The 20,772-nt window shown below is 43.9% G+C and overlaps 1 protein-coding gene and 1 non-coding gene across 4 annotated transcripts in view; one reads left to right on the top strand and one right to left on the bottom strand.

Annotated features, from left to right (window-relative positions):
- The window catches only part of CAB39 (calcium binding protein 39), a 93,540-nt gene that overhangs the window by 2,500 nt on the left and 70,268 nt on the right, over positions 1-20,772 (top strand). The window lies entirely within an intron of this gene.
- Positions 20,236-20,374, bottom strand: LOC127491918 (small nucleolar RNA SNORA29). The gene has a single exon (XR_007920845.1). It is a non-coding gene; the product is annotated as a small nucleolar RNA SNORA29 (small nucleolar RNA).

Below are 20,772 nucleotides of genomic sequence, written 5' to 3'. Positions count from 1 at the left end.
GCTCGAACTGGCACCCATAACAGATGCTGGCGTCTCAGCTGACGGCTTTACCCACTGTGCTGCAATGCCTGCCCCAGACTACAGGTCCCCAGACTGCAGGTTCTTTTTTTTTTTTTTTTTTAAGATTTATTTTATTTAATCGCTTCTCGGCCTTTTGGCTAAGATCAAGTGTGAAGATTTATTTTATTTATTTGAAAGACAGTTACAGAGAGAGAGGTCTTCCATCTGCTGGTTCACTCCCCAGATGGCTGCAATGGCCAGAGTGTGCCGATCCAACAGCAGGAGCCGGGAGCTTCTTCTGGGTCTCCCACGTGGGTGCAGGGGCCCAAGGACTTGAGCCATCTTACACTGCTTTCCCAGGGCACAGCAGAGAGCTGGATTGGAAGTGGAGCAGCTGGGACTCGAACCGGCACCCATATGGGATGCTGTTGCTTCAAGCCAGGGCTTTAACCCACTGCGCCACAGCCCTGGCCCCTGCAGGTTCTCATATTAAGTGTTTTTCATCTTATGCTTTGCAATCTGAAATATGTTAATAGATTCTTGTTTTCTTTCTAATCCTGTAAAGTGAAATGCTGAGTTAGACTGTGTAAACTTTCATAAAGTTAATGGAATACCTAAGAAAATCTAATTTAAATATGAGATCTGATTTTATGTGAAACTTTATTTGTATGTTGCAGATTTACAAAAAATACATTGCATCTTTATTAGTTTGGAATATTTACTAAAGATTTTTTAAATCAATTTTGTGGAATTGTAGATTTTTTTTTTTGCTGCCACACTTTTCCAAGAGCCCTTTTTTCCAGGAGATTGGTGGCTGAAAATTCAGTTTTGCTATCTGCCGTAAAAATGTACACATCCGGCCGGTGCTGCAGCTCACTAGGCTAATCCTCTGCCTGTGGCGCCGGCACCCCGGGTTCTAGTCTCAGTTGGGGTGCCGGATTCTGTCCCTGTCGCTCCTCTTCCAGTCCAGCTCTCTGCTGTGGCCCAGGAGTGCAGTGGAGGATGGCCCAAGTGCTTGGGCCCTGTACCCTCATGGGAGACCAGGAGAAGCACGTGGCTCCTGGCTTCGGATCAGCACGGTGCGCCTGCTACAGCGGCCATTGTGGGGTGAACCAACGGAAAAGGAAGACTTTTCCCTCTGTCTCTCTCTCTCTCACTGTCCACCACTCTGCCTGTCCAAAAAAAAAAAAAAAAAAAAATGCATCCAGCCCTCCCCCTCAGTACCATCTAGAGCAGGACAGACCTTCATCCCAGGCTGCCTGGTGACCCGTCTGGTGGCATTCCTGTTTCAGCTCTCTTTAAAGTCCATTTGCCTCTTTCCTGTGGACATTTAATTAAGAGTCTGAGCTTATGGACGCCCTCAGTTGCTATTGAAATAGGAATAGGTGGATTAATAAGGACAAAGACAAAACTTTGTTGGGTAAAACAAAACTTTGTTGTGTGACAAACCTGTGGAAAGATCACATCTCTGTGAACCTCTGGGTTAATTTCTCATGGCTTGATTTTTTTTTTTTTTTTTTTTTTTTGACAGGCAGAGTGGACAGTGAGAGAGAGAGACAGAGAGAAAGGTCTTCCTTTTTTTGCCATTGGTTCACCCTCCAATGGCCGCCGTGGCTGGCGCACCGCGCTGATCCGATGGCAGGAGCCAGCTACTTATCCTGGTCTCCCATGGGATGCAGGGCCCAAGCACTTGGGCCATCCTCCACTGCACTCCTGGGCCACAGCAGAGAACTGGCCTGGAAGAGGGGCATCCGGGACAGAATCAGCGCCCCGACCGGGACTAGAACCCAGGGTGCCGACGCCGCAAGGCGGAGGATTAGCCTACTGAGCCGCGGCGCCGGCCTCATGGCTTGATATTTAATTGATTTAAAGATCAGTGCAGATGAAGCCAAGCAGCCTCAAAATTGCTCAGTCTTTCGGCTTTTGTTGGAGAGAAGACTTTCGTGGAGCCCTTCTTTGATGCAAGAACTGGGTGAGGGTTGTTACTCTGTGTCCCTAGTGACCCTAAACACTGCTTGTATTGGTCTTGCTTAGCAGAGCAGAGCAGGGCGGGTAGGTATTTTCACCACCATCACTGGTGGAGTAGATCACTCTGGGAATAAAATGCTGGATGTTTTGCTTTTGTTTCTCAGGCCCTCCAAGGATTGTAAGAAAAAGTTCTGGGGCTAGCAGTGGCGTAGCAGGTAAAGCCACCATCTGCTGTGCTGGCATGCCATATGGGCCCAGGTTCCAGTCCTGGCTGCTCCACTTCTGATCCAGCTCTCTGCTATGGCCTGGGAAAGCACCGTATGGGAAACCCAGAAGAAGCTCCTGGCTCCTGGCTTCCAGTCAGCCCAGCTCCAGCCATTGTGGCCATTTGGGGAGCAAACCAGCGGATGAAAGACCTTTGTCACTCTCTCTGCCTGTTTCTGCCTCTCTGTAACTCTGCCTTTCAAATAAATAAATAAGTAAATAAATAAAAAGTTCAGTGGGGCTGAGAGATCTTAGGTGGGCAGCAAGGAAATAAGGCAAACAGCTTGTTGCTGGCGGTTTCTTTTGGGTGCATGCGGCTCTGCGTTATGCCATTTCTGGTTCCCTGAACTTCCTAGTCCCACTGTGCTTTTAACTTTTTCTCTGATGTGGAAGGGTTCGTGAAGGGACAGCAGAACTGTGATTTGTGGCAGCTGTGCTGTTGAGCCAGTAGAGGAAGGGCGTACAGCATGCAGAGCCTTGCGAGAGGTCAGTCAGGTGCAAAGCAGAGAGGTGAAGCCAGCCCTGGCCATTTGTGTTGGCTGCATCCAGCACATATCTATTGCCTTGCGTAATTCTTAGCAGGGTGTATCTAACGTGAGATCTTGGTACCCAGACTCAGAATAGAGCCTTTAAGTTGTCGGTGTATGTTTGCGTATTATGTGTGTATGTGCTTGGTTACCCAGACCGATACTTAGTGGCAGTCCGCCTTTATATGGTGATTATTCCTGGGGAACACTCTCCAGCAGGTAAGTTGCTGAGGGCCTAGGAAGTATGGTAATATTGAAACGTCACAACACTTTGGTCATTTGGATTAAGTGTTGTATGAAAAACAAAATAGACATTTTGTGGCTTGATCTTGATGAAGGTGCTACTTTATAACATTGTGTGATGAATTGCAGCTTGCTCTTTTACAAAGTACTGTTAACGTGTTAGTCACTGTTCTCCTCCACCCAGATTCAATATCAGCTGTATTTAGGCAGATGGAAGAAGTAGCAGGAACAGGTTTCTGTTGACAGGTCTGTAGTTAAGGGCCCTTCTGAGATTTATAAAATTTGGAGAGGCAGTGTTATCTAGTGGTTAAAAGCAGGGCAGCTGGGCCTTGTGGAGTGACCCCTCGCCCATCCTTCTGTGGGCTGTATATAGCCTTAGGCGATTCTTTACCTCTCTGGTTTAGATTCCTTAGATGGGGTAATAATAGACCATATCTGAGAGAGTTCTGGGATTAAATGAGTTACTCCATCCCGCTGTTCCTGGAACAGGACTGGACGCAGTAAGTAGCTGGTGGTGGAAACAGCCCTGTTGGACGGGTTCCTTCTGCAGGTGGGAGCTCAGAGGGCCACTGCAGCTGGAGCAGGGTTGATTGAGCGTTCTGTGGTGCAGAGTTCTTGCCTAGAACTGTGTAGTTTATTAGCCACAGAACTAGATTTAGAGGCTGGTGTTCTTCATTTTTTGTCCAGTTTACTTGAATGAAATTGAGTTTTATAACTTAACGCAGTAATGTCTTCTTTGGACCTTTCCACTAAATTTTTTTTGGATTGCTCAGATTTTTTTTTTTTTTAAATAAAAAGATTTGTTTATTTATTTGAAAAGCAGAGTTACAGAGGAATGGGGAGAGGGAGAGGGAAGGAGTCAGAGAGGTCTTCCCTCCACTGGTTCACTCCCCAAATGGTCACACTGGCCGGAGATGGGCCAATCTGAAGCCAGGAGCCAGGAGCTTCTCCTGGGTCTCCCACAGGCATGCAGAGGCCCAAGCACTTGGGCCATCTGCTGCTGCTTTTCCACGTGCATTAGCAGAGAGCTGGATCAGAAGTGGAGTAGCCGGGACTTGAACTGGTGCCCATAAGGGATGCCAGCACTGCAGGTTGCGGCCTAACCCACTACACCGCAGCACTGGCTCCTCCACTAAAATTTACAGAGATGGTATTCAGAGTATATTAAATGTTCTGTGGCACAAAGTCCTTGTCTTAAGGTTTGGTGTATATACTAATATTTATAATACAGGGGTTATATGAAATTGAATGTTGAAATAGACAAAGAATCAAGGGAGCTGAACAAAAATTAGTAGCAGGTTGGGAGAGCAAATTATCCTTGGGTACCACTTACTGTCAGACACACCCTTGAGGCAGTAGTATGTTCCCAGCGTCACTGCAGATGGGAAACCAAAGCGAACAGGGTCAGGATTTGAAACCAGGTCTGCTTCTCTCCAAAATGTGTGGCTCCCTGGAATAGGGTCTGACTTCTCATGTGAAATAATTGGACTTTCCTCCATGGGATCTCGGTTTCTTCTGGAGATTACTGGTTTAGCGTTTTAGAATGAAGGTCCTTAAAGAAAACCTAATGAGGATTTTAATAGGTTGCCAAAGAGTAACCACATATTATAATCCAAAGTGAACGTGGTTTATTCTAAATGCTTTAGTTGTACAGAACCATAATTTGATTAGTGATTTATAGTTTAGTTAGATTAGTAGGTAGTTTTTCGTTTTCTTACTAATCTTACAGAGCAGATAGGAGGCCCATGATACATTGGGAGATCAGAAGATCAGGGCTGGGTCCTGACTCGGTGACTAATCGTGTTGTCACTAGGAACAAGCAGCTCCACCCCTCTGGGTTCCAGTCATCTCATTATTATACTCAGAGGTCCAGATTGAGAACCCCTCTAATCCCGTGTGCTCCTGCTCCGTGGTCAGGGATGTGGGCTCGCCTTCCTCCCGTGTGCTCCTGCTCCCTGGTCTGGGATGTAGGCTCGCCTTCCTCCCGTGTGCTCCTGTTCTGTGGTCAGGGATGTGGGCTCTCCTTCCTCCCATGTGCTCCTGTTCTGTGGTCAGGGATGTGGGCTCGCCTTCCTCCCGTGTGCTCCTGCTCCCTGGTCTGGGATGTAGGCTCGCCTTCCTCCCGTGTGCTCCTGTTCTGTGGTCAGGGATGTGGGCTCGCCTTCTTCCCGTGTGCTCCTGTTCTGTGGTCAGGGATGTGGGCTCGCCTTCCTCTCGTGTGCTCCTGCTCCATTGTAGGGATGTGGGCTCGCCTTCTTCCTGTGTGCTCCTGCTCCATTGTAGGGATGTGGGCTCGCCTTCCTCCCGTGTACTCCTGTTCCCTGGTCAGGGATGTAGGCTCGCCTTCCTCCTGTGTGCTCCTGTTCTGTGGTCAGGGATGTGGGCTCGCCTTCCTCTCGTGTGCTCCTGCTCCATTGTAGGGATGTGGGCTCGCCTTCCTCCCGTGTACTCCTGCTCCCTGGTCTGGGATGTGGGCTCACCTTCTTCCCGTGTGCTCCTGCTCCGTTGTAGGGATGTGGGCTCGCCTTCCTCCCGTGTGCTCCTGTTCCGTGGTCTGGGATGTGGGCTCGCCTTCTCCCATGTGAGGTGCCCCTCTCTGCTTGTGGAGTCTGTTTCTCTAGGAGACCTTGGTGGGGTGTGACCGTGCTGCAGCTTTTTTTCCTTTCCCCTCATTTGATCAGATACCTGGAGTTACTTCACTGGAGGAAGTTCTCTGCTCCAGGGAATGTGAATAACATCAACGTGTGTGTTTTCAAATTTCTGCCTTTGCGCTTGTGAGTAAATCGTTAAGAAGTAAATGTTATGTGGTTGTAAAGTACAAGCTCAGTGAGTCAGGCTAATGATTTACCAGTCCTCAAGCCTCCCATCAGTTGCATTGTCACAGTTGTGTTGTGACGTTGGGAATAACGTCAACCAAAAGCAGTGAGGGTAGGAAAAAGACTGAAAATGGCAAATCAAGTTTGAGAATGTAAAGAACACGCTGAAGGCAGTGTTGTGGTACTGGGTGGCAGTCCTCTGCCCACAGGCTGCCGTGAGGGCTGGCCTAGATGGCAGGGTCTCTGCCAGCCTGGGTTCATCACCGATAGAGGTGAGGGTGCCGTTTACCTGCCAGGAGTATCCATGGTTCCTCCTTTATGCTAGGTGCTGTTCTGAGTGGCTGGCCTCCAAGGGTTCCTAGTCTAGGTAAACAGCTCTTCCTGCTTTGGTGGCTGTTAGCAGCCAGGCCATTGACTTGTGGACCCTCCAGCGGGGAGACAGGAACTGTCCATGCAGATCTTTTGGTTTCCATCTGCACACAGGATGATTTTACCCTCCGTTCAGCCTTTGTTGGTGTTTTGTATAAGTTTTTTCCTGTGTATTTAAGTTTTGTCTCTAGATTGTGATTTATTTGAATTGAGGTATTTTTTTTAATGTTTCAAATATCAATTCTCTTTCTTCCCTCAATTTGTGCTTTTAGAGTATAATATGTTGTTTTTATAAGTATTAATTGACACAGCTATGTGATTTATGATGAAAATAATTAACCAAAATACAGTTTCTTTTTATTTTATTTCTGCTACTTTTGTGCTTATTTGGCAGTGATTTACTTACTGTGGCAGCTAAAGCTTATGGGGTTCCCCTTTCCCAGCTAAGTTCTGCACAATGTGGTGATTCCTATATTGTATTTCTCAGAATGCTGGTGTTATGAGAAATTAGTCATTAGGAGAGATGCTAGAGTGCATGTTAGCTTGACCAAAAAAACTGGGTTAAATACAGCTAAGCATATTTGTATTTTTTAAAGGTTGGAATTTTATTTAAGATTTTTTATTATTTGAATGACTAAGAGGGAAAAACAGAGGTCTTCCATCCATTGGCTCATTGTCCAAATGCCTGCAACACTGGGAGTGGGCCAGACAGAAGCCAGGAGACCTGAATTCCATCCGAGTCTCCCATGTGGGTGGCAGGGACCCAACCTGAGCCATCACCTGCTGTCTTTTTTGATGGTGTTTGTAGTATGATTTTTCTGCAGAGCTTGTAAGAAATTTTTAATAGTGTGACTTCTGACTGTCCAGAAAGGGAACAGTATTGCCCAATTTGTCAGCTTTATTTGGTGTTAAGAATGCCTTCCTTCTCCAGGAAATGCCCACAAAGATCTTTCAGGAGAACCCTCCTGGAACACGGGTTAGAAAGCCCTCTTGTTTACTTATTAGTATGGCTTCTAAATCATTTGCTTTCTGATTAGGGTGATAACCTACCTATACCAGAATTTGAATTCAACTAAAGTTGGAATGAGTTATTTTCAGTGTTGTTGAGGAAAAGAGTGAACACTTTTCAAGCTCCCTCCCCGCCCTTTTTTAAAACTTTTTTTAAACCTACAGTGAGAATTTGCATCGGTGACTCAGAATGCATGTATGCTCTGAAAACTGAAAAAGGAATTTGATGAAACAATACATAGGCCTTACTATGTGTAACACATTCTAATACTTTCTGTTCTGTTAATGCTTGTTATGATCTACTAAAATAGTTCACCACGCAATTTAAGAAACACTGAGGTTGCATATATTTGTAAACTTCTAAGATATTAGAGTGAGGATATGTCATAGATACTGTTTATAAGTGAGAAAACTGAAGATCATTGTAGACTTAAGAATTTGGGCTAGTGTTAGAATTCTGAATTTAAATCCTGGTTGGTGTGGCTGAGCAGGGTGTTTAATGTGTGTCTCTTCCTGCCTCTCTCATCTGTAAGGTAGCAAGAATAGATCCTGTGCATAAAGTAGCTGTGAGGACTCAGTGAGAATGCTGCATGTAGGTCTTCTCGGATTCTGCAAGTGCCCAGTGCGCCATAACTTACGATAACCGAAGCTCTCAAACTTTTTCCTGAAGTGTAGTTTCAGAAATATTTTATGACTTTAAAAGTGTCTAAGCAGTTTATATGTGAACCTGGACTCTTTGGATCTGTAGCTGGAAATATTGTTGTGATATCAGTCCTCTGAAATACTACGTTTTAAAATAGCCAAAAGGACCGGACTCCCTAAAAGTTTCTTTGCCTTATAGTTGTAAATGTTATATTATCGTATAAAACATTTTTTCTTTAACAGTGTCTTAAATTTGGAGTAATCTTTTATTATTTGCATGTAATTACATACATGTGCATGCCCATGTATCATTGATTAACTTAGCATTTTTGCAGTCTTAATCTGCTTAAAGGAATAAAAGTTGCTATTTCTTGTTTTATCCTAGTTTCCTCAGCTTTTTTAGTTCTTCCATACTCAGTAATTTTTTTTTAATGCTGTTGGTGGTAAAATTTTGTGTCCTGACCTCACAAGGTGACATTTGGAGGTTAACAATGGTGCAGGCCAAATTCCCTGTTGTCTTAAACATAACTGCTCCTTATCTTACCTGTGGAGCATTTGAAGTTTGCAGCCCTCAATTTGGGTGCTTTGTTTTTTGCTTTTGTTTTTTACTCATTTGTCTGCAATGTGGCTTGGAGTTGCTGAAATAAGAGGTTCCAGTCAGCCTCCCTAACACTTAACAGTTCAGAATGAAAACTGCATAGATTCTGTGTTTGTATGAGCAGAAAGAATGAGGCAAAAAGAATAAATAACTGCTAACATAGCACATGCGTTTGTTAGCTGCCGAACACTGCTGAAGATCCTTGCCAATAGTTATCCCACTTAACTCTGTACCTACTCTGTTTTTGCCCTCATATTTCCTGGTGAGGAGTGGAGAAAAGGAGGCTAAGTAATTGGATGAAGTTATACACCTTGGAAGGGGCCCTGGATTTGAAACCCTGGTTACAGAGCTTGAACTTGTAGCCGACTGTACCCTGCTGGTTCTGCCATGAGAAATTGAAATGTAGAGTTACCCTGGGACAAAGGAAGCCTCCATAGAAAACCAGATGAGCATGTGTGATATGCCAGGACACTAAGAGAACAGTCACGTTACTTTCTTGCTGTCTGTGATTTTTGAGGGCCATAAAGAAATGAAGCCATGTGGGGGAAGATTGGCGACTAAAGTACTCTTTTCCCAAAAAAGCAAAAAGTGAGATCCACAGATCACAGAGACTGAACTTGATGTTGATAGCTGGACTGAGTCCTTAGTTGGGCATTGATTTCTAGAAGCTACCATTCCTGTACTATTGTCTTTCCTAATAAGATTCCGTTAAGGGTCTTAGATAAGGTTGTAGGCAGGAGATGGATATCTGAAAGAATTCATATTTTTTTCCCTATTTGAGCTTATCTGAAAAATGTTACACAATTTCAGTTGGAATATCTTCTAGAACTTGATAGTCATTTTGGTATTTTTACAAGGTGATTTTACTTGTATGTAGCTATTTAATATGCTTTCCCAAGCTGTTCATGGCATATTAATTGCAGATAGAATAGCTTGCATCCCTGTGTCTGTCTTCTCAATTAGGCAAGAAGGAACTAGGAACTGGTAACATCTTCCTGTATGTACACAAAGCAAAGCAAATACTTCCTGGTGTTATGTTGTTAAAAATCATTCATCCTTGTTCTTTAAGGTTACTCATAACCCATTGTTTGCCCAAGACCTTATCTTGGTCTTGTTCGTGTAGAGTAAGTGGAAGTTGAGTTGATGGGAAGAGAAGGATGGAGAATGCTAGTTCTTTTATCCTACAGAAACTCCCCCACTTTTAAATTAAATGCAGGGAAAGGAGGACCAGACCAAAGGGGTCAGTATGCTTAGCATAGGATATTATATGCAGACACCCATGGATGTGTAAACAGGTCAAGAGTGTGTCTTGGGGCTGGTGCTGTGGCATAGTGGGCTAAGCCTCTGCCTTCGGCACCCGAATCCCATATGAATGCCAGTTCGAGTCCTAACTGCTCCTCTTCCGATCCAACTCTCTGCTGTGGCCTGGGAAAGCAGTTGAAGATGGCCCAAGTGCTTGGGCCCCTGCACCTGCGTGGGAGACCCAGAAGAAGCTCCTGGCTCCTGACCTCAGCTCAGCTCAGCTCAGCTTCAGTCGTCATGGCTATCTGGGCAGTGGACCAGCGGATGGAAGATCTTTCTCTCTGTCTCTACCTCTCAAATAAATAAATAAAATCTCTTTTTTTTTTTAAAGTATCTTACAAAGGCTTTTGTTACTCATTGAAAAGAGTAAGGAATAAGAAATCCTGAAAACAGGCCATAGAAAGTGACCAGAGAGACACTGACTCTAAATGTGTATGTCATGCACAACTCTGAAAGGTCTCATGATGAAAATGGAACTGATTGCTTTTCACAGTTGCCTAAAGAAACAGAACTTCTTGGCAGATGGTTAATCATGAAGGTATTAAATATATATTAAAGGCCGTGGCCTCCCAACCAAAAGGAGGAGTGGGAGCTCCAGAGCCATGTGGTATAGAAATTATATGTTCTTTTTAAAAATTTGAAAAAAAAAATTAGTAAACCTATCTCACTTCTTCTAGATCCTAGGGAAATACCAAAAAGAGATCAAGTTCATATGAAGCACCAGCAATTTTAATTAAGTAGGAAATTGTCAAGGAAGACAGCTCCTGGTATTTACTGTTCTAAGCAGTGTTATCTCAGTCAGTCTCAAAACTCTGAAAAAGAGGTTATTATTATTATTACCCTCATTGTATAGATTAAGAAGTTTAGGCCAAGAAGTGAAATAGTCTGCCCAAAGATTAGTTGTGACTAAGCCACAGAGTCTACTTTTGCATCCTTGAAGTATGGCATCAGTGTGTATTTAACCCTCGGACTAGCTCATCCCAATGTCAGCCAAATAACAGTGCTAATTAACAGTTCCTCCTGATTTATGAACTCTTGAAATCATGCAGGAAAACAAGGATGCCCAGTAACTTTGTTGACGTTTGCTATTATACTGGCCAGTGCAAGAATACATCAAATAAAAGGTATTTGGGGTGGTGATGGTGGAAATAGCAATATTTGCATACGATCATGATCTTAAACCTAGGAGAATCACGAGAACCCAACTAACGAGCTAAACATAAGAGTTCATTAAGATGGCCATATACCATGTAAAGGTATTTGGTAATTGGTAACTTTTTTTTTTTTGCTAGTGATAGTTACAAAAATATTGGGAGAAAAATCATGTTTCTTCTAGCAATAAAAACATGAATGCCTAAGGTGAGGAATTCTGTATGGAATATTTGGGATCTCTATGAAGAAAACTATAAACTTAATTGAGGGGAAAAAAGACTTAATGGGACTACCATCATGACACAGCAGGTAAGCTGCCACCTGTGATGCTGGCATCCCATATGAGCAGGTGCTCCGCTTGGAATCCAGCTCCCTGCTAATGCACCAGAAAGCAGTAGAAGACGGCCCCAGTGCTTGGCCCCTGCCACCCACATGGGAGACATGGATGGTATTCTAGCTCCTGGTTTTCGCCTGGCCATTGTGGCTATTTGGGAAATACACCAGCAGATGGTATATTTTTCTTTTCTCTTCCTCCCTCTCTCGCTCTAACTCTGCCTTTCAAATAAATATTTCTTTAAAAGAAGGAAAAAGACTTCAGTAAGAATGCAGAGTTGGGGGCTGGCATTGTGGCACCGCTGGGTAAGCTGCTGCCTGTTGACACTGGCATCTCATGTGAGCACCAGGTTGAGTCCCACCTGCTCCACTTCTGATCTGCTTCCTTGCTAATACTGCACCTGGGAAAGCAGTGGAAGATGGCCGAGCTGTTTGGGCCCCTGCCACCCACATGGGAGACCCAGATGGAGCTACAGACTCCTGGCTTTTGTCTGGTTCAGCCCTGGCCATTGCGGCCATTTGGGAAGTGAACGAATGGATGAATGATCCCTCTCTCTGTACTTCTGCCTTTGAAATAAATAAAAGGAAAAAAAATTATTTAAAAGAAGCTGAAAGCTTTGTTCAGTGGTTTTGGAATATACCTCTCCACACAGCAGAGCTGGGATTCAGACTGGCGCCTGATAAGAGCTTGTTCTCCAGACCCTTAGAGCATGCTACCTTTCAAACAAGCCAAAGGCTAAAGCACTCAATAAATGAACAGTCCATTCAGATAGTGGCTAAATAAAATAAACACAAACAGATAATAGGGGTGCTGTTCAGTAGAGATTTCAGAAAGCGGCCATGCTTAATGCTAGTCAGGATGCAATAAGACTCGAGATGACAATTTATTATACTGCCAGTAGGACCTGTCTGAGAAATGGTTTGGTTCAATGTGGATCCAGATTGTCAGGGTGTTCATTTCATGTAAGCCAGGAAAAAAATAAAACCTTTTGTTGTACTTACTGTAAGTGGTGTCCAAGGTCTTAAAAATTTTTGTTTTATTGATTGTGGTGGTGGTTGTTTAACTCTTAATATACTGAAAACAATTGTGTATTCCAAATAGGTGAATTTATGCTATGTGAATTATCTCAATAAAACTGTTATTTAAAAAATATCTATTGGTAGCTATTAGATGGAAGATGGAAATTGAGTTTACTTCTGAATCTTTGAACTGTTAAAGATATTCAGACAAGTTAAGTCTTCCAGTTTGTGCTGCACTGATTTTATTGGTCCCAGTTTGATGCAATGTCATGAACCCGTAGTTAGTGGAGTGAGTGCTGAGACTATCTTAGTGATAAACAGCGCGCTGATGAGATTATCTCTTAGCAGAACTCGGAAATTTTATAGTGTCAGCTTTATCAAAGTCAGTCTTATAATCACGTTTTGGTTTTAGGAGACACCTTGTATCTCATGTTTATTTCAAGCTCACATGTGCACACACACACACAGTCCCTATTAATCTTCATTTTATGTCCCACCTTGTGACGAATACACAAAAATGGCCCTTGGTGTCTGTAAGAAAATTGTATTTGTTACAGTTTTCAAATATAAAGGCACATAAGCCAGAGTAAAATAGCTTAAAGGTTCATTGGTTAAAAAACAAAACAATGACAACAACAACAAAAACTCAGATTGAGCCGGCGCCGCGGCTCACTAGGCTAATCCTCCGCCTTGCGGTGCCGGGATGCCGGGTTCTAGTCCCGGTCAGGGTGCCGGATTCTGTCCTGGTTGCCCCTCTTCCAGGCCAGCTCTCTGCTGTGGCCCGGGAAGGCAGTGGAGGATGGCCCAAGTCCTTGGGCACTGCACCCCATGGGAGACCAGGAGAAGTACCTGGCTCCTGCCATCTGATCAGCGTGGTGCACCGGCCGCGGCGGCCATTGGAGGGTGAACCAATGGCAAAGGAAGACCTTTCTCTCTGTCTCTCTCTCACTGTCCACTCTGCCTGTCAAAAAAAAAAAAAAAAAAAAAAAAAAAAAAACAGATTGAGGGGCTGGCCTTGTAGTGCAATGGGTTAAGCTCCTCCTGCAACGCTGGCATCTCATGGGTACTGGTTCCAGTTCTGCCCCATTTCTGATCCAGCTCCTTGCTAATGGCCTGGGAAAGCAGCAGCAGATGGCCCAAGTGCTTGGGCCCCAGCACCCGTGTGGTAGATCCAGGTGAAGTTTCAGGCTACTGGCTTTAGCCTGGCCCAGTCCTGTGACCATCTGAGGAGTGGACAAATTGATGAAAGATGTCTTTTTCTCTCTTTCTTTGCCTCTCCGTAACTCAACCTTTTGAATAAATAAATAAATCTTTAAAAGAAAAAAAGCTCATATTGAAAGACTGAGCTTGGGGAAATTAGATCAGCCTGTTGTCCGCCTCATCAGGAGACCAGGACGGATGCATTATGATGATAATGAAGTGTGTGCCTGTAGGAGAAGCGGCAGTAAAGTTGATCACCTGACCTGGATCAGTATGGTTAGTGGGAGGTTAAGAGTTACCAAGATGTAGTGAATTGTGAATGTGTACTGATTTGAGCAAACAAATATTACCATGAGAAATTTCTTTTCATCATCACTAACAAGTCTTTATGTGCAGGTAACCCTGTCAGGCCCTTCTCTAAGTAGAGGGTTCTTTGCTTTGCTAGATTGGGAAATAAACAGAAACGTTGGCTGGTTCTCTGGAGAACCCAGAGTGTCAGAATTTATGATGTGAACAAATTTCCTGATTTGAAAGGGACGATGCGCCTGTATGTCGTTGTGCCTCCTTCAGTCTCCAGATTGCCTTAGTGACCAGTTGTTTTCTTACCATTTCACGGTTGCAAAACTGCCGTTCTGGACCCCACCCCCTCTTTCTGTTGGCTAAGGATATGAGGCTCTCAGCTCTGGTTGGTGCCTCCCTGTAAGGGAGGTTGGCTCTGATGCCGACTCTAGAGCCGTAACAGCTTGCTGGTCCTTCTTTGGAACCAAAAGAGTTCTCTGTGGATTGCTTTGCCTTTTCTTCCCTCCAGACAAGAACATCTTAGCACCTCTGGCTAAGATGTTCGGAAGGCGAGATGCTAACGCACACTTTGTTTTTCCTAAATTCCCTCTACCTCCACTCTCACATATATAGCTTCTCAGAAACTATTGAGAGATGGGGAGCACTACTTTTTAAAGTTAGATTCTATATAAATTATTAGGTTCTATAGAGGTCACAGAAAGGACTGTTAAGAGTCTTCATGTACTTGTTAATGTAAATTTTGCTTCTGAAGGAGAAAGCTTGCCCGCATTCACTGGTACTCCCCAAATGCCCACAGTGACCTCTGGCTGGGACTGAGGCTTTGAACCAGGAGCCTCCTCCCGTGGGCTGTCACTGCTACCTCCCAGAATCCGCCTTAGTCGGATTCAGGAGCCAGAACTGGCAATCAAAACCAGGCACTCTGATGTGAGGTGCAGGCGTCTGCACCACTAGGCCAAAAGCCTGACCCTATGAGTGTAATTTCTAATTTTTGATTTTCTGATCCTTTCCAAGTTTTACAGCAGATGGAACCAAGGGAAGAATCAGGAGTTTCACGAGGTCATCTTGGGAGTTCTATTTAGGATGACTGGAGGAAAATTGCATTTAGTTTGTATTTGCTTGTATAATCTTGAACTGTATAGTCTCAATTTGTGAGAATAAATAGGCATATCCATTTTTACACTTTTATTTTCTTCATGTTTCTTCAACCATTGCAGATTTCCATCCCTAAAGTTAAGTTTCCAGAGTATATGGAAGAGTATAAGACAGTGCCACTCTGTCTTTGGTAGGCTAGTCAGGCACTCTGAAAAGTTAGTAGGAAAAATGTCAGGGAGCTGCCCTTGAGCTGCCTTTCTAGGTCTGGGGATTAGAGCAGTGACGCCTAGGAGGTACTCTTTGTATTCATTGGAACGCTCTTGTTTTTTCCATTATAGTCAAGATTTAATAAAATTCTATCTCATGGAAGAGTCCAACACTCCAGGTATGGGAAATGGCAGAGACACTACCGGGTTTCAGGAACGCAAACACCATGAAGATGGTCCGTTTCCTACTCACCCCGCCCTCCCTGTACAGGCTGCCAGCTTATTCCAGCTGAAAAGCTGGCCATTTGTATTTCCTGTCTTCCGAGTGTGGAACTTCAGCCCTTGGGTAGAGGCGGACCTCACTGTTAAATGTCTGCATTGCTCTGCTGGAGCCAGCGTGAGTGTGGTTCACGTAGGACGACAGCACCTCCCACTGGAGCGCGGAGAACGGCACCGTGTAAGGGTGGGGAGAGTTGCCAGGAGATGGTGCTGGGGGGAGTAGAAGGCGGCTGTGACTGTTCTCTTGTTCCTGTCTGATTGGCTTAGCTATCCAAGACAAGCTTAATGGACTGCTTGATTATTTGCCTTCCCTGGGCCACATCAACCTCTTTTTGTACTTTATCTCTCATTTTAACCTTAGAAGCAGACCCTCTGGCCACAGATACCCTGAAGGTCTGGAGGAGGACCACAGGATCCCAAAGGCATCCCATCCCTAAAAAAAAAGGCCCCTGCCCTTAAATTTCCTCAACTTTCCCGGAACAGTGGAAGGAGTGACTGGAGTGTCTGCTACCCTCGGGTGGAAGGTGGTCTTGCATTGTTGCATTATTGTTCTTCTGTTCTAAGCCACCAGTATCTGATTGGGTGGCAATGTCATCACCCTGAGCTTGCTGTCTGTTCCCCTTGTTCTCCTCGCCTGTCACCTCCCCCACCACCTTCATCCCTCTTGTGTTCTTGTTGATTTCCTTAATTTCCCTGGAGAGTGGAGCAGACTGTGGGTTAGTGGTCTCCAGATACAACTCAGCCATTATTTTAATTTATGAGTGCTGTTTTTCCCTTGTTGAATCTATTTTATATACCTGATTAAAAAATAATTTTCTGTAAAGGCAGCCATTTAGACTTTAATGTCTGTAATGCCTCACACATAATAGGGGCTTGAAACATTGGTGAATAAACTTGGAAATATTTTTGTCTCTCCTTACCTACAGGGAAGGAGAATGACAGCAACAAGACTGGTGTTGCACACAGGACCTGGTAGTGGCTCTCTGACCCATGGAGGGGCTGGCACCAGATAGATCACCATACAAGGGACGCAGGGGTGGGGCTGCAGGTGGAGAGAAATTACATTTCACTCTTAAGAAAAATGATACAAGTCCTTTATTTTGCTGTACACTATGCTTATTGATTGCTTTGGTGTACTTTCTCTGACTTAATTTGGTAATCTCTCTCTAGACAGGATGTCCCCGTTAGCATTTTTACCTATTTACACATCTGCAGGAAAATTGACACTCATGATCTTATCATATGTAACAAATCTATCTTAGTGGTAAGATTAAAAGCTATACCACACTTACACTAAAATTAGTTCATTTCATATTTCCTGCCTACCATCTTAGGGAAATAGAGAAAAATATATATATATATATATATATATTTCCTTCTCTCTCTTTTTTCCCTCTCCCTTTCCCATTCTCCACCTCCCCCAGATTAGTTAGATGGGAGCAAGAAAAAAATAAGGAAGGACACAGAAAATGATTGCTGGGACACAGTGCACGAGCCGATGCATGTCTCTTATGCTAGCTGCGTGAGTTTGATGAGCCGGAACAAAGAGGGAAGCAAGAAAAGTCTGCCTGTTGGTGAGATAAGAAGCAGACCAGCCACTCAGAAGCACAGCTGTCCGGAGGTGGAGCCCTGCTCTTTAGGCATGCTTGGGATACTTTGTATACTTTCCTCAAAGCTCTAGAGTGTCTGCCGAAGTGAAGTACCTGAGTTCACGTTTAGGATATGGTAGTACAAGACAGAAAAGATAGTAGCAGGTAGGTGCAAGGACAGTTTAATAAATCAGTTGTTTCCTAATGCTTGGTCTGTATGATTATTTGTGCCTCTGAACTTCTGTTAACATTGGGTTCCAGAGAGGTCTGAGGTTGCCTCTGGCAGCTGCTCTGGGCTAGTAGTTGGCTGAGCCGATGGGCAGCACTGCCAGCTCCTGCCTGCCTTTGAACACCGAGGAGCTCACCCAGCACCTGGTTCCACGTCTGGTTTCTGTGTCAACGTGGAGCCTGGGTCGGACTTTCCTGAGAAAGTAGTTCTCTGCGTAATGCAGACATAGGGAAGGAACAGCAGTAACGGTTTTTACCACTGTGTCCAGCCTGGTAGGAGTGAGGTAGATGGGCTGGAGAGGAGGTGGGTCCTCCCCTGCTCTACACCTTAGTTTAGCTAGAACAAGGTTTAACAGTTACCACCAGAATCATAGCTGATGTCATTTTAGATGAAAGTATTTCAAATCAGGATTATCCTGTTAGGGAACAAGCTCGCCCTGTGCGCCCACCTTCCCCTACAACACCTGTAGGAAATGATAATCAGTCTAACTTCCTATTCAGACCACAGTGACGGTTGAGATATACTTAACAGGAACCCAGCCTGTGTGGGGGATCATCAAGAAGTTTGTGAAAAATGCATATTACGAAAACCCTGAATTTCAGAATTTTTTGCCCTAAAATAGCAATCTTTTAATTCCATTTCCACAAAGTTTTTGAGGTGGACTTGTAGTTCAAAATCAAGAGACAATATTATTGAGTTATGTGTAGAAATGATAATATCTTTTTTTTTTTTTGCAGATTACCTGGTACTTTCACAAATATTTAGTCATCACAATCAATTATTAACATTCTTCTGCTGAATTAGTAAAGGAAAAATGAAATCTCTTACTCTGAATTTTTGCAGAGGGAAAGACATTTTTAACTTAAGGTACTCTACCCATTATAGCTCTTCCTGAGGCCTCTCACTAAAACCTAACTTTATACGTTCCCTTGGATAGGAGATGCTTTTCTTGTGCCTTATAGATGCAGTTTTCAGGTTAAAAGCAAGTTTTGCAGCTTGACTGTCATGTGATGTCAGCACTACCTGGAAAGCACCACTCCATAAAGTGTGGAATGTTCTTGGAGCAGTAAAGCAAGGCATGTGACTGCTCTGTACACAGCACTTGAGTTTACAGTGAGGTTTTCACCTGATGCATAATTACTCACAAGAGCTCGATGAAATTACAAGATAATTTTTGTTCTCGTTATAATTCAGACTACTGCATAAAGCTCTCCAGTCAGTTGCGTACTTCATTTTCTGACTTTATCTGAATTTTTCCGTCTACAAGGCTGTTGAAGTCTGGTATAGTGCCTTGTCTGTCCTCTGCACTTGATACCCATCTCACTTACCTGGAGTTTTTTCATACCAGATCTGGTAATGTGGTATGTATTAATCTTCTGTAGTGTGTGTGTGTGTGTGTGTGTGTGCGCGCGCGTTTGCGCATGCATGCATGCCACTTGCACCCCTACTTCCCCAGATACAGTCTGTGTCCTGGAACCATACTTGATGAGTATGTCCCACTTCTTAGTATGCTTACAGGCCAGGTTATCCTGTGGTCTGTGAACTGACTTTTAGCAGTGTCATTGTGAACCTTTTCCTTCAGATCCAGGCAGAGCTTTTACATTTGATCATGCCAGTCAGCTGACAAATGAGGTTCAGTAGTTTCCTCTGGAGTCCAACAGTTCTTAACTCCCATTTCTTCATCTAGAATCTTCCAACCTAGAGTGAAGCCTTCTTAAGCCAGTTAGTGTGTTGCTGTAGAGTATGCAAGGCCAGGTTTACTGAGAATTCTCAGAGAAATCACCCTTGAGTGGGTGGAGTGTCCTGTGTGATCCTGCATTCTGAGACTCTAGATATTTCTGCTGGAAAAAGTTGATATACCAAATAGACCAAATGGCAACCTTTGAATGGTTTACAAAGAAAACAAACCTTAAATCTCCAACTATGGTGGTTTGCTGCAGGCTGGTTTTGTGGCGTGATTATGCTTTTGTGGGCGTTTGGCCAGAGCAGAAATAGCAGGGCGTGGACCCTGAAGGAGAGTGGTTTTCCAGGTTTGTATCTGATCCTGTAGAAAAAGGGTACATATTTTTAAAAGAAAAATTGTTGGTGGTTTTTTTAAGAAACAAAAACAAAAAACAGGGGGCTGGCTCCGTGGTTCACTTGGTTAATCCTTTGCCTGTGGCGATGGCATCCCATATGGGCGCTGGGTTCTAGTCCCGGTTGCTCCTCTTCCAGTCCAGCTCTCTGCTGTGGCCCGGGAAGGCAGTGGAGGATGGCCCAAGTGCTTGGGCCCTGCACCCACACTGGAGACCAGGAGAAGCACCTGGCTCCTAGCTTCAGATCAGCGCAGCACCGGCTGTAGCAGCCATTTGGGGGTGAACCAACGGAAAGAAGACCTTTCTCTCTCATTGTCTAACTCTCTGTAAAAAACAAACAAACAAACACAGGTCTTCATCAACATGACTAAAAGGAAAAAATAAAAATCATTTCACCACTCTCAGGTGTAGCGTTTTAGAACCATAGCATTTTAAATTTGCCTTTACTCTCTAAAACCGAAATAATATTTTTTTAAACAGGCAGAGTGGACAGTGAGAGAGAGAGAGAGAAAGGTCTTCCTTTTGCCGTTGGTTCACCCTCCAATGGCCGCCGCGGCCGGCGCCTATCCGAAGGCAGGAGCCAGGAGCCAGGTGCTTCTCCTGGTCTCCCATGGGGTGCAGGGCCCAAGCACTTGGGCCATCCTCCACTGCACTCCCGGGCCATAGCAGAGAGCTGGCCTGGAAGAGGGGCAACCGGGACAGACTCCGGTGCCCCGACCGGGACTAGAACCCGGTGTGCCAGCGCCGCTAGGCAGAGGATTAGCCTATTGAGCTGTGGCGCCGGCCGAAATAATTTTCTAAAAGACTTTTTCTGTATTTGAATTTTGTTTCAAATTTTCTTATTTGTTTACAGTTCAAGGATTGAATTGAATAAGGCATTATTTTTAAGGGACTATTTTTTTAAAAGCAGGATTGGCTGTTTGCTTTTCTTATTTACCAAAACATGGGTAAGACAGTGATGCTCGCCATGCTTGCACAACCTTTTGGCAAAGTGAATAACCAGAAGAAAAAATAAGTTATAATTTTTTTCTGTTTAGCCATTTCATAAAGAAAGGGGGTACCAAAACCACACCCTCTTCAGATCTTGGCAATTTTAATCTATCCCATAAGCATAGCCACTAAAATCTATTAACTGGAGAAAATGTGGTAGTCAGATGAGAAATATATATTATAACTCCTCTTTGAAGATAGAAAGTGTATATTTTTAAAATGCGGACATTGGTAAACTTTTCATTTGTTAAATACATTGGTAATTTGTCAAATAGTTGAAGTTCACAGGTTCTGAAACTAATTCTAAAAATAGGATACTGTAAGTCTAAATTCTTTAGGCTATCTTGTGAATAAATCATGTAGATAAAACTAAAGATCACAGATCCATATTGGTAGAAGACCTTTATTCATAGAAACCTGTTAGTGATGTAGTAAAGATGTTTCTAAATGATGCAACTTTAATTTCAAGTCTTAAATCAATCAAACCTTTGTGATGATTTGAGGGGTTCAGCATTGTGAATAAGGTTATTAGTAAGATTATTAGTAAAAGAGATGCTCAGATTGATCCTA

Source organism: Oryctolagus cuniculus, chromosome 3 (genome assembly GCF_964237555.1).
Source record: "Oryctolagus cuniculus chromosome 3, mOryCun1.1, whole genome shotgun sequence".
Taxonomy (NCBI): domain Eukaryota; kingdom Metazoa; phylum Chordata; class Mammalia; order Lagomorpha; family Leporidae; genus Oryctolagus; species Oryctolagus cuniculus.
This window is presented reverse-complemented; position numbering and strand designations above follow the sequence as displayed.